This window comes from Desmodus rotundus, chromosome 5 (assembly GCF_022682495.2).
Source record: "Desmodus rotundus isolate HL8 chromosome 5, HLdesRot8A.1, whole genome shotgun sequence".
Lineage (NCBI taxonomy): Eukaryota > Metazoa > Chordata > Mammalia > Chiroptera > Phyllostomidae > Desmodus > Desmodus rotundus.
Window position 1 is genome coordinate 129,809,428 of NC_071391.1, and position 16,313 is coordinate 129,825,740.

Genomic DNA, 16,313 nt, shown 5'->3' on the forward strand with positions numbered 1-16,313 from the left:
TACCTTTGTCTCTCCTCCTGACTTTGGACTTCTCTTTTCACTCCTCCTCACAGATAATGTGTATCGTGCAACTGTCTCAGTAGTTACCATTACTATTACACTGGAGCCCTAATAATGTGTTGGCAAGGTCTAAGAAAGAGGGACTATTCTATAATCTCTCAATTTGATCTTTATCTTTTAGTGGGCCTGTGCTTCTGGTCTGTAACTGACCTGTGACCTCCCTAAGTGTTTGTTCCTGTATAACTTCTCAGCATCTAGCTTATTAGATAAAGCAAGAAGGTCATAGGAAACCTTTCTGAGAATAATGTTCTCCCCCCATGGCTCTGGAACAAGACTCTGCAAAGATCTTGCCCCTGGAGAGTAGCCCTTTGCTACAGAGAAAGCTCTGATTATATTTCAGAAAAACTATTCTCCACTCCTTTGCCAAAGCCATGAGGGGATCTTTCTCAACTGTTCACACAGTGGGACCCTGGTGGAGTTCCTCAGAAAAGTGGGGAAGTTCCTCTGAGACTGCAGTCCCACGAGTTTCTCACTTTCACACTACCCCACAACCACCCTTCAGCAATGGTCAAAATTACCACTTATGTATTCCTCCCATTTTATGGTCCAGACGTTTCTACTCTTGGTGAGCAGATCTCAGCTGTGACTCTGATTTCTTCTGTCTCAATAGATGTCAAGATGGCTAATTGTCCTGTAATCTCAATCCTCTGAAGAATGCAAAAAAAAAAAAAGAAAGAAAGAAAGAAAGCATTGATTTTTAGTTTGCTCAGCTTTTTGTTGTTGTAAGGATGGATGTGATGACTTCCAAACTCTTTACATGGAGTTGTTATTGATTTTTAACAATATACATTTTCTCAAAACAACATTGATTCATTTGCTCAGCAAACGATTATTGAGCCCCTAATCTCTCCAGGCACTGTACTGAGAGCAATGGCCTTAAAGAGGAGCCAGTCAGAGTATCTCTCTGAAATTCCTATCCACTGGTGAAGTAGATACTGATATTTCGGCTGTCCTAATTACTAGAAAGAGTGTCAGGATTCTTTAAAATAAAAGCTGTCTTTTTCCACTTCAGTATGGGTGAGAAACCATCAGATGCATAAATTCTCTGCAGAGGTATTAGTTCCTCCTCCTGGTGTCAAGCTGTTGAGTGTGATCTGCACTTTCTGCTGTTTTACTTCAGGCAAGAGAAGAGGTGACAGCTATGATTTGAAGAATTAGACTAATTGCAGTAAACACTTGAGGTTCTTAAGGAATGTGAAAATATAGAAAATCAATTCAATAATATTATTATATAATTTTACAGTGTGTAATAATACATTTATAAAGCTTCAGCTTCAAAAATAGAAATAAAGATGATGAACATAAACACAAATAAAACTAAAGCAGGCTCTATGCCCAGAAATCCAGAGCAATAAACTAAGTACAGCAGAAAAATATTGCCAAAAAGGAAGAGTTTTAGACACTTATAAAAAGTGCTTTGAAAATAATTTTTTGCCCAAATTAAAATAGGATTGAACATCATAGCTATGGTAGGAAAGTAAGAATGTTCTGCAGAAAAAGGCCTTATAGAATGTCTATATGAACACTTGAAGTTAGCAATTAGGACATTATTGATCAAAAATTATATCATATTGCCAGTGCTCAAGATTGGCACTAGAACTCAAGTCTCCTGACGGCCAGTTTATGGTTTTAGCTACATAGACAAGACCTTTACCAATATTTTTATATTCTCCTTAGATGAGTCTTAAATACAATTCATTAGCCAGATTTAGGCAAAGAAAATACACCAGAAAAAAATAAGGCATCAGTATTTGTAACTAGCATAGATTCATAAGAGTGACAAATAGGGTACAGTAATCTACTGATATATAGACACATCATTTTTTCATCGTATTTTGTCATATCTAAAATAAAAACATTTGGTAAATTTTATATAAATATGTGTCTCCATTGGTTCATTTTTAAGAAAGAAAATGTAGATATTGAAATAAAAACTATTCACAAATCAGCAAAACCTCTTTTGTCCCCATTGAAGTTGAATTTTTATTCATGGAATGAGTTATGGTTTGATTGGTAGATTATCAGTAGCTATTGATAAATGGCTTTAAATCAATATGTGCTTTGGCTTCACTTCAGAGACTACTGGTCTGTCAAGTTTTCAAAATGCCGGAGACAGGCCCAAATCGTGCCTGAACAATCAATACTGACTTTCAGAACTGAAGTGTAACAACATCAAATTAAATTCTTTTTTGTTTTAAACATTTTTTGGCATCTACTCTTTAAAAAGATTATATTTGTAGTTGCACTTATAAATTGGCATTTTAAAGGCTTAGGTATGGCATAGAATCCTCAGTCATTTTTCACATTGTTAGGTGCACATGAAACCAAAAGGTGCCTTTTTATCTCTCACATGCTTTTATCTTTTTTTAATTGTGAAGTGAATACATTAATGTATTTGAAGATAATAAAAAAGATTACCTTATGTAGGCCTAAAAGGACAATCAGATTAAATATGCATGTGTGTGCTAGGAGTGGGAAACCATGGCGAAGCAGAGGATAAGACAGGCAAGCCAAAGGAAAACAGCAAGGCATGAGGCAGTAGAGAACGGTCATGAACTCAGAATATGGGTAAGATAATCGGTCAGTGGACCCAGACAGTCAACTGATAGAGAGGAGAATTATAACAAGTAAATGTATTACTGTAGGTAGTTAACTAGTTATTAATAAGAAAGAGAGCAAAGGGAAATAGACATTGAGCTTAATAAACTGGGTAGCGTAAGCCTGCTTGCTTAGTCAGAAAGCTGTAGCATTTATAGTCATTCATACACTCCAGGAGACTGCTGCCAAGGAGACTTAATCCTAGGGGCACAGGACATCTCCCTAGGAATACTGCCCACCCTCCAGTACTGAATTGTTAGGGGGCTCATGGGGAGGTGCTGGACCATAGAGGCCTGTACATCTAACTTGAGGATGGACCTGTCAGAAACCCACAAAAGCTTGGGAAGTTAATTGGTTACTTTGAAAAAATACCTGGTCTGTCCTAAACCCAAGCTAATATAATTTCAGGGAAACAAAGAAACTTTTTCTCTTGCTTGGTAAGCCACACTTGCCTCATTTATTCTCAAGCTCTCTTGCCCAAGCACATGCTACCAGGTAGCCTAGCAGCCTTGTGGGCCTGCAGCAGACTGTGTAGGCTCCAAGTGACTAAACTCTAACATAAAGCAAGAAATCTGGACACGGGCACTTTTTTTTTTCTGGCCCTTTTGAAGACATGGTTGGACTTTTTCCTTAGTGGGACAGATAACAGTGGAACATTGGAAACCCAGAGAAGATTTCTACCTGAATAAACCCTGCCACATCCCAATCTCCTGTGCCTGGGTCCCTGGAATGCTGTCTTTCCCCTGTGAAAGAGGCTGACTTACACCAACAACAGATGGACTCAAGCAGTTTTTGTAAACAAGAGATTGATGTAATAAGCTACAACTGCAGGAGTGGAAATGGAGACCTAGAAGAGATTTGCAGTAGAGAAAATTGACAAAAGGAGCAGACTATGTATTTATCCACGTCTTCTAAGATTTTGATTCTCAAACTTTGAAGCACATACAAATCATCTGGGGATCTTGTTAAAATGCATATTTTAACTTCTAACAGGCTCCCAGGTGATGTCCATACTTTTGGTCCTTAGGCCATACTTTGTATAGCAAGATTCCAACACATTTATTTTATTTGAGCTCTGACAATAGTCACCAAACTATGGAGAAACTCCCAAAGTTACTATGCTAACCTAGTTATTTCATTCGGTTTAATAAAATGTAAATGATATTGGAGCCAAAAATATGAGCTAACTCCATTCAGAGTAGTAAGGTACTTTTATTATTTAACAAGAAAAATGATATGAAGAATCCTAGAGATCTCTATTTTCCCCACTGGTATTTGGTAGTTTTTGTCTGTGCGATGGTATTAAGTGTGTTTTCATATGGTCGCCAATTGTGTAGTAAAGGCAGTCTCTGTGAGGAAGAGTGGTCAGCTAATGCTCTGCATCCTGCTACAGCCAGTTGGCTAGATCATTGTACGTAAGTTTTGTTTTCTTAGGGATAAGAAGCAAATGAATTTGCTTAGATGATTTTATTTTGTGTAGACAGCAATGCTTTCTTTGACACCTCATTTAGAAATGTGCCAGGGTCTGATAGAAGGCACTTATTCAAATGAAATGATATTTTGGAGCAGGGCTTTTTTTAAAAAAGATTTTATTTATTTATTTTTAGAGAGAGGGGAAGGGAGGGAGAAAGAGAAGAGAGCCACATCAATGTGTGGTTGCCTCTCACGCACCCCCAACTGGAGACCTGGCCCCCAACCCAGGCATGTGCACTGACAGGGAATCAAACTGCCAACCCTTTGGTTCACAGGTCGGCACTCAGTCCACTGAGCCACACCAGCCAAGGCTGGTACAGGGTTTTTTGAAACAAAAGAAGCACATTCAGTATCTTCACTGGAGGTAAGAAAGTTAAGGTTTAAAAATGTGATTTAAATTGGTCAAGACATAATAAGAATATTCTTCTGTCTGAAGAGAAAAAATGTGTGTACCATCTCTACGAAATTGGATTCTAAAGAATTTGGCATGAAAAAAATGCTCATACATTATTACGATCTATATCTATCTATCAGATTATTCGTTGCCCACTTTTATATTATATATTTATTGTACATGTTACTAACTCCCTACTACAGAAGGCAGAACAATATTATTTATTGCAGAATTGTTAAAGTACTTACTAGTTTGCTGATTACTTAGTTTTCCCTTGAATGAGAATGCACACCACTATGAAGATTGTAAAGGTTGCTTCCAAAGTGAAGTCTAGGCACCCATATGACCTTGTGCAAGTCACGCATCCCCTGGCACTATTTCTTCAAGGATAAAAGAGAGCAGGGCTGGAGACTTGGAAAATGGATCAGTACCAAATGAGGTAAAGGTCTCTTGGTTTTCTAATGATAGTATAATGTCAACAAAGATATTATAAAGAAAAGTGATCATTTGAAAGTTGAAGATAAGTTATATATATTGAAAAAATATCTACAATGACCTTAAATAATAACATGGAACACTAATTCTAGTTTCTAAATTATGGGCAGAAATACCATGTAACTACTTTTTCATTACATAGTTAATATTATCAAATGATTACCATGGAATGCCAAGATAATTACTTAGGGCCTGATACAGTCTCAGTGTATCTCTGCACCCAAGGAGGCTGCTGAGGCCTGGAGAACTTGCCCTCTGGGTGCCAGCTGCACAGACCTTCCTTCTGTGTGCAGTCACAGGCCTGACTCTCCTCATAGTCACCTGTATCCCCAAACAGTGATGGGTGCAGAAGAGCACTTGAGAGATTTCATGTTAAATCTTGGCTTCACTGAATGAGCTTAGAAACGTAATTCTGGATACTACCCAGCAGTCCTGGAAAGAAGTTACCTAGCACCACTCATCTGCCTTGAAGTGCCCTTTCTGCTGAGCATGATCCTCCTGTGATGTTAACTCCCCTCCTGTGTTCTGGATTCTCTGGTGATTGATTGAGTAATTGTAGAGTGGACAAATAAAGCTGTATATTTATCAGGAGTACAATGTGATAATTTAATATACATTGTGAAATAATTACCACAATCAAGTCAATTAATGCATCCAAGACCTCACATAGTCACCCTATTTTTTGTGTGTGATAAATCTTAGATCTTCTCTCCTAGCAAATTTCAAGTATACAATATAATATTATTTGTGAGATGATTTTTCCAACTTTATTGAGATATAATCAGCAATAATATTGTATAAGTTTAAGGAGTACAATGTGACAATTTGATACATGTATACATGTATCACTTAACACATCCTCACCTCACACAATTACCACTTTGTTGCTGTTGTTGTGATTGTTGTTGCTATTAGGATGGGGACATTTAAAAGCTACTCCACAGCAACTCTGAAGTACACAATACAGTCTGCTAACTATAGCACCATGCTGTACATGAAATCTCCAGAAGTAACTTTTAACTACAAGTCAATAGTGTTTGATCAATATCTCTCCATTTCTCTACTCCCAGCCCCTGAAAACCACCATCCAACTTTGTTTCTATGAGTTTGGTTTTTTTAGATATCATATATAAGTGATATGATAAGGTATTTATCTCTCTGTCTGGCTTACCTTACTTATCATAATGCCCAATGTTGTTGCAAATTTGCTTCTTTGATGTGGCTTAATAATAGTCCATTATATAACACAGGGATGTCCATTTTCACCACTCTAAGTCAACACAGTATTAGGAGTTCTAGCCACAGCAATCAGACAAGAAAAAAAAATAAAAAGCATCCAAATTAGAAAGGAAGAAGTAAAATGGTCATTATTTGCAGATAACATGATACTCTATATAGAGAATACTAAAAATTTTGCAAAAAAAACCCTACTAGAACCGATAGATGAATTCAGTAAAGTAGCAGGATACAGAATAAACATACAGAAATAGTTGCATTTCTATACACCAATAATGAACAGCTATCAGAGAGGGAAACTAAGAAAATACTCCAATTAACAATAAAAAGATACCTTAGAATAACTCTAATCAATGATGTGAAAAACTTGTACTCAGAAAATTATAAGACACTGAAGAAAAAATTGAAGAAGATACAAGTAAGTGAAAGTGTGTACCATGTTCATAGATAGAAAGAATTAATATCATTAAAATATCCATACTACTCAAAGCAAGCTATACATTCAACAAAATTTCTATCAAAATACCAATGGAAATATTTTACAGAACTAGAGCAAATATTCCAAAAATTAAAATGGAACCACAAAAGACCCCAAAGAGCCACAGCAATCTTAAGAAAGAAGAACAAAGTTGGAGGAATCATGCTACCTGACATCAAACTATACTACAAGGCTATAGTAATCAAAACTACATGACACTAGCATAAAAACAGACATGTGGAGTGATGGAACAGAATAAAGTGCCCAGAGATATGGTTAATTAATATTTGACAAAGGAAGCATGAACGTACAATGGAGTAAAGATAGTCTATTCAATAAATGGTATTGGGAAAATGGGACAGATATGCACAATATGGTATTATTAACTACAGTCATGATGTATATTAGATTCTCATAATTTTTTCATCTTATAACTAACAGTTTTAAGAAAAAAAACAAAACAACAAGAGAAAAGTAAAATTTAAATTGACTTGTAATAGCTTGTTGTCTTGGCCGAATTACCTCTCATTCCCTGAAGACAGTAATTAATATATGATTGCCTCGTTTTCCTGAAATCTATTTTAAAGGAGTTGGCTTTCAAAGCTATAAAGGCATTTCCCTACCAGGAAGTTTGGATTTTCTTTAACTAAGTTCATTTTCCAGGAGTTTGCATGAGATTAAATTAAATGCATGTGATGTAAAGAGTGTGCACTGTTATGGAAGGTGACTAAATCAAAAATTATTGTTAAAGAATATGAGGCATTCTCTCTCCTGTCAAGTACTTTATCATGTTAAATTGGAGCTAATTTGTGAATTTTTCCAGTCCATAAACACAAAATATCTTTGTATTTCTTCATGTCTTCTTGGATATTGAGAGTATCATATTAAGTGAAATAAGTCAGACAGAAAAGGACAAGAACCATATGATTTCACTCATGTGGGATATAAAAAAAAAGGAACAAACAAACAAACAAACTCATAGACACAGACAGCAGTATGGTGGTCCCTGGCAGGAAAGGAGGGGTGAAGGAAAGATGGCAGCAGTTAAGGGAGTAAAATATACAGTGATGGAAGGGGACTAAACTTAAGTTGTTAGCACACAGTGAAATACACAGATGCTGTATGATAAATTGAACACCTGAAACCTGTGAACTGTTATTTACCAATATTACCCCCAATAAATTCCATTGTAGAAGTACATAAGTGAGAACTAACTTAAAGTAATATTAACTGTAAGACTTTGTTAAATCAACTATGTTAGAATCTCTTCTCCCTTGGTAAAATTATTTGCCTTACTTTAAAATGACATGCTCTTTCTTCTAAAACTGTGTTTAACTTTTAAACACATTTCCCTTATAAAATGTTCTTGCCCTACTTTATGGCCACTCAGTAATTCTAGAATATTTTGTTAAACTTCATCTCATATTTGTTTACAGATTATGACATTAGGAAACTCCTGCTTCCTATCAATCAGATGCTCTTAACATGGCCAGACAATTGGTACTAACTAGTGGTAGAGTCAGTACTTTTAAGCAAACAGAAAAGTATGTAGACTTAATCAATTAAGTGCCAAAAAGCGATTTTTTGTCTCAAACCTTGTGTTCAACAGGGGCACTTCTGCCATATCAAGACCACTGCCTCACACCCATAGCAACCCTGCCATTTCTTTATTTGCTGAAGCTACAGATAGAGTTATAAGGTTTTGGGGACAGGGAAGGTCCTAACTGATGCTTAGGAGGTGGGCATAGGAGAGCAGGTCTCATCCTATCACTGGCTTATTTACCAGATTCCTTAACTAGACGATGAATTTCTAAGGTTAAAGACCTTATTTCATTCGCCTCCATTCTCAATCAGCAATGTACCTGACTTAGTATGTGAATTGATTAATAAGTTAATTGCTGTTTAGAATGATCTGAATTATTGCAGTGCCTTGGATATAAATGCTATGGCTTAAAAAAAAGCCATAGTAATGTGCTGTGGCCTAAAATCAATCTCATTCATTCCTCATTACATTCAATTGAAGGGGGCTTGGCTCACAGCTGAGTTCTGCCTGCCTGTGTTATTGAACATTACCTAGGCAGGGTCCTGGCCCTCAGATGAGGTGGCCATGTAAAATTAATGGCTGGAACACAGTTAATTCTGGAAACTGCTGCAACTGAGAGATCATGAACATCTGCCTGCAAAGCACTTCAAAGATGTTGTCTAGATTTGATGGCTTCTGATGAGAAATCAATAATCATTAAAATCATTGTTCTCGGGGAACCATTCCCTCTCCCACCACCCCCGAGCAGGAGACTATAGGGGGAGCCTGGACACTCCTTCTCTCTGACGGATTCCTAAACATTCTGTATTCACACCTACGGAATAGATTGCACTTTTCAGACTCAAAGAAAGCAGGAAGAACTAACTTTTGAAGTTCCAGTGTCATTTCTGCATTTACTTCTACATCTACCTCTCTATGTTAATAACTCTATATTTACACTATGAAAAATCCAAATCCAACACCACAGGATCTTTCCAGTGTTCTTCCTTTCCATATTTGTAACTTTATTCTTTGACAGTGAAATATTGGGAGTCCATTATCCTCAACATATTTAGTTATCTGATCAACAGCCTCTTACATTTAACCAGTTGCCTTTTACTACCTCGGCTCCAACATCCAGTGCTGGGCCACCACTGCCACTGCCTTCTTGCATGGACATTCTCCTCACCCTGCTTGGACACAGACACCCTACACCAGGCTTTTGCCATTGCTGCCCCATTGGCGATACCCACCACACCCTGTTCTGTCTTCCTAAATTGGTAGTCTCTTTACCTTACTCAGGCACCGATGCCAAAACTGGACCATTGTCACTGCTGTCTTTATCCTGCTTAGTCTTGAACCTTGTGCCAGGTGGTGGAGGCCCCCCTGCCAGGCCCACAAGGATGCCAACTTCGCTCAGCCCATTTATTAGCTTTTGGCCTGATTTGTTCAGGAAGAAAAGTAAGGAAAACAAAAGAAGAAAAGAAATAAAAAAGAAGAAGAGGAAAGAGAATGACAATAGGTTTTTAAATTAATATCAATATATACTTGAAAACAAAACAAAACAAATTAGAAATGTCTAGCAGTAGCTCTTACCGCTTTAGAATTCTGGAAATGTTATACATTTTTGGAGTCAGAATTTTCTATTACATTGAGTAGTAGGGCCAGTGAACATTTCTAAATAGATTTAGAGGTTCAAGAGCCACCCAGAAAGAGTGCACACAGAGGTTTTCAATATGATGTTAAACTTGGGGTTCTGTGTGGGTTCAATTCAAGAAGCTCTGGATAACACCTTTTAGCACAAGACCAGCATTTAGCAAGCACCTATTTAAAATGTTTTATGGGAAAATGTGTGGATAGAAACACAGATATTACCACCATTATCAATGGATCACACTTAAGATTTAAAGAAGATTGGAACAGTAGTCGAGAACATAGACTCTACAGCCCAATGTCCTGGTTCAAATCCTGGTTCAGACACATTAACTGTATGACAAACAAGTTGATTACCATCTCTGTTTCCATTTCCTTCCCTATAAAATGGAACTCATAGGAGTAACTGCCTCACTGAGTGGTTCTGAGGACTACATGAGATAATTTTTCTAACTGGCTGAAGAGTGTCTGTTCATGTTACTGACCGTGTAAGGATTTATTGTTATTACTGGGACGGGGTGGATACAGTGGCTGCTTACTAAGAGTCTACTAGTGTAGGGGAAGGAAGCCTGTCAGCTTGAAGTAAAAGGCAATTTGAATAGAAAAGGAAACATCTCAGAAGGCTAGATCTGCGAGTATGAATAAACAGAAATCTGGAAGCTTGGTCAGAAGGAAAGCTGTGTTATATGGAGGGTTTAAATGGCATTACAATTTTGAGACAGGAGTTTTACTGCTATCTGCTTATGGTGAGACAAGAGAAAAGACAAGAGGGAATTTTATGCTGGGTTTGCTAGAGTAAGCATGTTTTAGTCAATTAGAACAATATTTTCTAACATTGGATAAACTGTAATTATCAACACTTACGAGATCCAATTAAGTAGCTCTGTGGTACTTCTCTGGCACAGAATTACTGCTATTTTTACTTTCCAATCTCAAAGTTATGTGTAGGTAAATGTTTTCAGTTTAACATCAAAAAAGGGAAAGATAATTATCCTGAGGTCCCAATCTCATCCCTGGTATTTAAAGGAGAAAAAAAAAGGCATCATTATTTATGACATCAGCATTTTCCCTTGCCAGCCTAACACAATACTTTTGTGGAGCCCAGAATGGCAGTGGAATCCAGAATGACATGGAGAGAAATTACTGGACTTACTCAGAATCTGGTTCCACTCTTACATTTGTGTGTGTATGACTTTGGGTGAATTGGGTCCTGGTTATGTTTCTGCAATTACACCTACTAACATGGGTTTATCTGAGAGTAATGGAAATACAGTATCTCCAATATTGCACAATGCTTGGCCCACATTAGGTGGTGAAGTACAATATAGAGGCAACAGTAATGGCCCCCATAAAAAATGGTAAACAATATTGACTTTCAAGAGCCATACCTCAAAACTTATACAAAATACATTAGATATTTACAGACTTAGGACTTCCATGCTATTTGATATATAAAGAAAGTAACCAAACCAACAATGTATCCAGGATAGATGAGTTATTTACCTTTTTTTCCCAATTATGAAAACTTCATTTCGATTTTTATGTTTTATTCTTTTTTGATTAATATGTAGGGGAGCAAAAGTTTTCACTTCTTAGCTTCCAGGTTCTTTGACTGGCCTAATAATTAAATTGACATAGATTGCTAACAGCAAAAGAACCCATTTAATGTTGATGTATGTCTAGGAGTCCTGCAAAAAATTGAGAGGCTCAAAAAACATGAGATCAGTTCAATTGTTTATGTTATTAACCATCTCGTGCACTTATTTTACCCCAAACCACTCTATCTATTCCAACTTCTGTGGAAAAATATCAATATAAACATAAATTTTAAAAAGTACTTGTCTTAGAAGCAATGGGTTAAGTCATTATGCAAAAGATAATATAGGTTTTCATAAAGAACCATAACCAAGACTGCTTTAATGTTCCCTTCCTGTAACTAAACTTTAGACAGGTTTTTCCTGACCAGAGACCCCTCACCTCCTGTTTTCCAGAGCATTTACTTGGAGAAACTTGCCATTGTAAGTTCTTTTTCTCTCCTTTGAAACATAGATTTCTCCAACATCTTCCAGTTTTATTTAGAGTTGAGGAGAATGTCTTTATCAAAATTTCGGGAGCCATCCCTTTGAAATTTAATCATCAAGAAAGACAGAGGCAGTACTTTTTGGTTTCTGTGGGAGGGTAGGAGTTCAGTTTCCATAACAACCCATTAGCAAACACAGATACCTTAATCATGTTGACCAACCTCCCACCTAAAGTCCTTCAGTATTTTTCTGCTAGTTCATCCTGGTGCTCAAAAACTCTCCACCTGTTGTTTCAGGGATGTTCAGTCCAAATTCTCGCTCCTTTTGCAATAGTTTTAACTCCTGTTTCAGTAGTTGTAAATAAAGTCTTTCTTGCCTGTTTAACTCTATCCAGTGTATTTGCTCTTTGACAATAAAAAATACCACTTTGCTAGATGGGTTTAAATACAACCCTGACTAAAGGCAGGGAAATGTACTAGGATACCTCCTGAAGTTTTTAAATTCCTCGAATAGGAGTCACACAGTGAAATGATTTTCAATATCTTTGAAAATGTCATATGACACCTGCTCCATAGTGGGAAAAACAACACACACACCCCTAGTCGTGGTGCCCTTCTGCCCTTGCTTCCCATCTTCTAAAACACAAACTTTGAAAGTGGCATCATTAGCTTGAGAGTGACTCATGCTTCATGAAGCAGCCAAAGAAAATTAAATTTACTTGAAGCCACCCAAATGCTATTTCACTGAACCAGTGTGCGTGGCAGAAATAATACTAAGAGACGTAAATCCATTTTCCATTTTAGAAAGACAAGGCTTCTGTAATGAGATGGAGTACAGAGAGCAAAATTATCACATATTGTCATCGAAACATATTTCCCTGGTGGTTTTGCCCAAAAAGTATGAAATTGAGATAGAAAATAAAACAGGTGATACTGTAGACAGAAGGTTGTTGGATATTCATAGCCTGAAATGTGTGACTTGCTTAACAAACTGTTGGTTTTCTGACAGATGGGAATTCAGATTAGAGCTTTAGAAGTCCTGAATTTAAGGTGATGGAGGCCTGAGTGTGTCACAGAATCCTATCAGCTTTACTGTTCCAATCTACAGACAAAATAGAAAGCAATAAGATTAAGAGTCTCGCTGGTTCTACAAGAGAAAAACAAAGCTGACTAAATAAAAGTCCTGTAGTTGATGGGTGGAAGAGTGGGATGTGGGCAAATCTTTCTCATTTCGGTAAGAAAATAGCAAGCTCTGTGATACTATCTTGACTACTTTGAAATTGTTCAGGAACCTGTTGGAAAGATATGATCAGTATCCACTTTTTCTTTTGCTCTCTCCAGTGAAGTTAAAACAATTTACATTTTTCCAAAGCATAAATATTTTTAAAAATCCAACTGCTGTAAAAAGGTACATCATCTTTCATTGTTCCTGTAGCTTTTCAAAGGTATGAGACATCAAATTTGGGGTCCTGGTGTGGTGATCTTCTTCCTGAGAAGATGAACTACAGAAATAAAATAACTGTTTTCAGTTTCATACTGCTGAGTAATTAAAAGGGAATATTTTCTTTTTAAAAATCTGTCACCTATGTATTTCTTCTTCTAGGTATTCATTTGTCATATCTCAATTAAATGTCTATCATCTTTATATAGAATATGGATATTTAGTAACTAGAACAGTGCCTGGCACCTAACAGATTCATATACATACAAAAAGAAATTATAGTTCAGCTTAAGATTGATTTTTATGTTGTCACTTCTTATGGCCAAATGCAAACACTTATTATATCTCAAAGAATATTGTGTTATCTTCTCAAAAATGATAGGACAAAATTGACTAGAATATGTCTGTGCTATTCGTGTACACTTTGGGGAGTAGACATAGTTTTACTTCTATTAAATATATAGCTAGGAGTGGAACTGCGAGGCCATGTGGTCATTCTCTGAGTAACCGATTGAGTTTTCCAAACTGGCAGCACCATTGTACAATCCCATCAGCCATGTTGAAATTTCTCCACATCTTCGTCAACACTTACTATTAAATATGGTTTTGGATTATACCCATATTACTTTTTTTGGTTTCATTTCTGAAAAAAAGTTCAAACTTAGTTTGTAAGCATAAAAATAAATGAATTTTCAAGATTTTATTTTTAGACAATCAGAAAATATATTGAAACACTACACACATAAAAAAATGTAAACAGCCTTTCATTTCTAATAAGATCATACATTTTTTTCTCTCTGCAATTGCATATACCAAAAAAGTTGGAATATGAAGCCTTTTGGATCACATGACCCTTATTTAGCACTATCATGAGATTATTATGAATTCACTTGAAATGTAAGTAGAAATGATGTAACAAGAACATGTTACTTAACCAGATGCTATTTTAAAGTCAGATTTTCTTCATAGGCCACACAAATAAATTACCTACTGAAATCTGGTGAACAGTAGATATTTAAATATAAATAAAGTAAATTTCATTGTGTGCTGTGGATTTTCAATTCAAGAAAATATAAGATTTTAACATTTTATGATGTTGTCCTTGCTTGTTTCATTGTTGTATACATTTTTCTGCATGGGTATATTATTATTTGCAGATTTTCTGTTTGAAAATCATAATGAATATATAAAAATACAAAATATTTGGAGCAATTTAACAATGTTCCCAATTATTTTACAATCAATATTGGCCAAAGTTGGAACAAATTTTTTTTCCTTTGTGTTCCATAACAAAATATAAACATTCTCTTAAATAGATCTGGCAACTTCTTGTTAATGATAAACTCTACTCTTTGGTATTTTATTTTTCTTTGAATATTATAAATAGAATTTTTATCATTATATTTATAACAAGTTTTTTAACTTAGTACTCATTCTGTACATATATTTTGTTGAATGAGTTACCCATATTATACATTTTAATTTTTTCTTCTAACTAAACCTAAAATGCTTAATAAACTGGAGATGGGGATATAAAAAGTGACTTAATAATTTTGTCCTGCCAACTTAGTTTCTCCCAAACCTACCTCAGGGGAACAACCGATCAAATTATTTTAGAAGGATAGCCTCTTTAAAATGTCCTGGCATACTGATGAAATCAGACCTTCCCACTTGCATTCCAGCCATGGTCTGGAATTCCCAAATCAATTATTTTTCCATTTGAGAGAACATGCTAACATGACCTGAAAAGCAACCCTAAGAACTGGTTTTCACTGCAGGTAAAATTACACAGGTTGGAGCAAAAGGAGGTTTATAGTTGTGACTTTGGGAAATACAAATTTGTTCCTATGTTATTATTATTTATTAATGATTGTAGTATTTTCCACATGAACAACTGTGAACCTACTTTTGCCCTATCCTGTATATATTAACTGTGATATATTTTTGCAATTTTGCTATTTCTTTTTTATTTCAAATTGTTATCCTTTTCATGTGGCCTAAAATATAACTATATTTAATGTTCCATAAATATTCTAGAATTATTCTAACACACACCTTTAAGAATACACAGTACATTCTTATGTCATGTTTTGTATACACTCCTTGTAATCCTAAGTAACTACTAAGGAGTCTGTGGTGTAGAAGAGGAAAATTATATATGATAACTCGTGCCAAAGCTGTTTATATGAGTGTGTTTGTGGGTGCATGCACGTGTGCACATGTGTGTAAACATGCTATTCAAAATTGGTGACCACCGTGACATTGAGGTGCTATCATTTTCATTTCACAACCATAATTACATAGGCCTTCAGTGAAGTGCTAACGAAAGGAGAAGCAGTAATACATGACTCAGTGGGAAAGAGAACTGGGGTGAATAGAGAAGTCTTTGTCTGTGTGCGGCATTTTAGCTGGGTCTGAAAGGCCATTGCAGAGGCAAGCAGAGCGGCAAAAGCAGGTGCAGAAGTCCAGGGAGTAATCATATATGATACAGTTAGTTCAAGAAAAAGCAATAGCACAGCTAAACGCAGATGACAAACAGAATCTGCTTTGTCCTTTAATTCATTTTTAATCTTTGCTTTTAACTCTTTGTTTTTTAACAGAGAATCAGCATTTTCCAGAAATAATATTTTTAAACTGAAATTTCAGCTGCTTTTTAATTTATTCAATACCATTCTAAGATATATATTCTTACAGTTTTTTTTTTTATTAAATTTATTGGGATGACAGTGGTTAACAAAATGATACAGGTTTCAGGTGCACCATTTTACAACACATCATCTGTACACTGTACTGTGTGTTCACTAGCCCAAGTCTCATCTCCACCCATCACCATTTATCCCCCCTGTACCCCACACCACCTCTCCTCCCCACCCCTCCCCCCGGCAATCACAACACTGCCGTGGGTGTCCCTGAGATTTTCTCTCTCTTTTATGTTTTTGCTCA

At 36.1% G+C, this 16,313-nt stretch overlaps 1 long non-coding RNA gene across 1 annotated transcript; it reads right to left on the bottom strand.

The window, feature by feature from the left end:
- Positions 1-372: 372 nt before the first annotated feature.
- Positions 373-10,888, bottom strand: LOC123478958 (uncharacterized). The gene is made up of 4 exons (XR_006654398.2): positions 10,774-10,888; positions 9,550-9,696; positions 6,192-6,315; positions 373-707 (listed from the first exon to the last, which is right to left on the bottom strand). It is a non-coding gene; the product is annotated as an uncharacterized lncRNA (long non-coding RNA).
- Between the last annotated feature and the right edge of the window lie 5,425 nt (positions 10,889-16,313).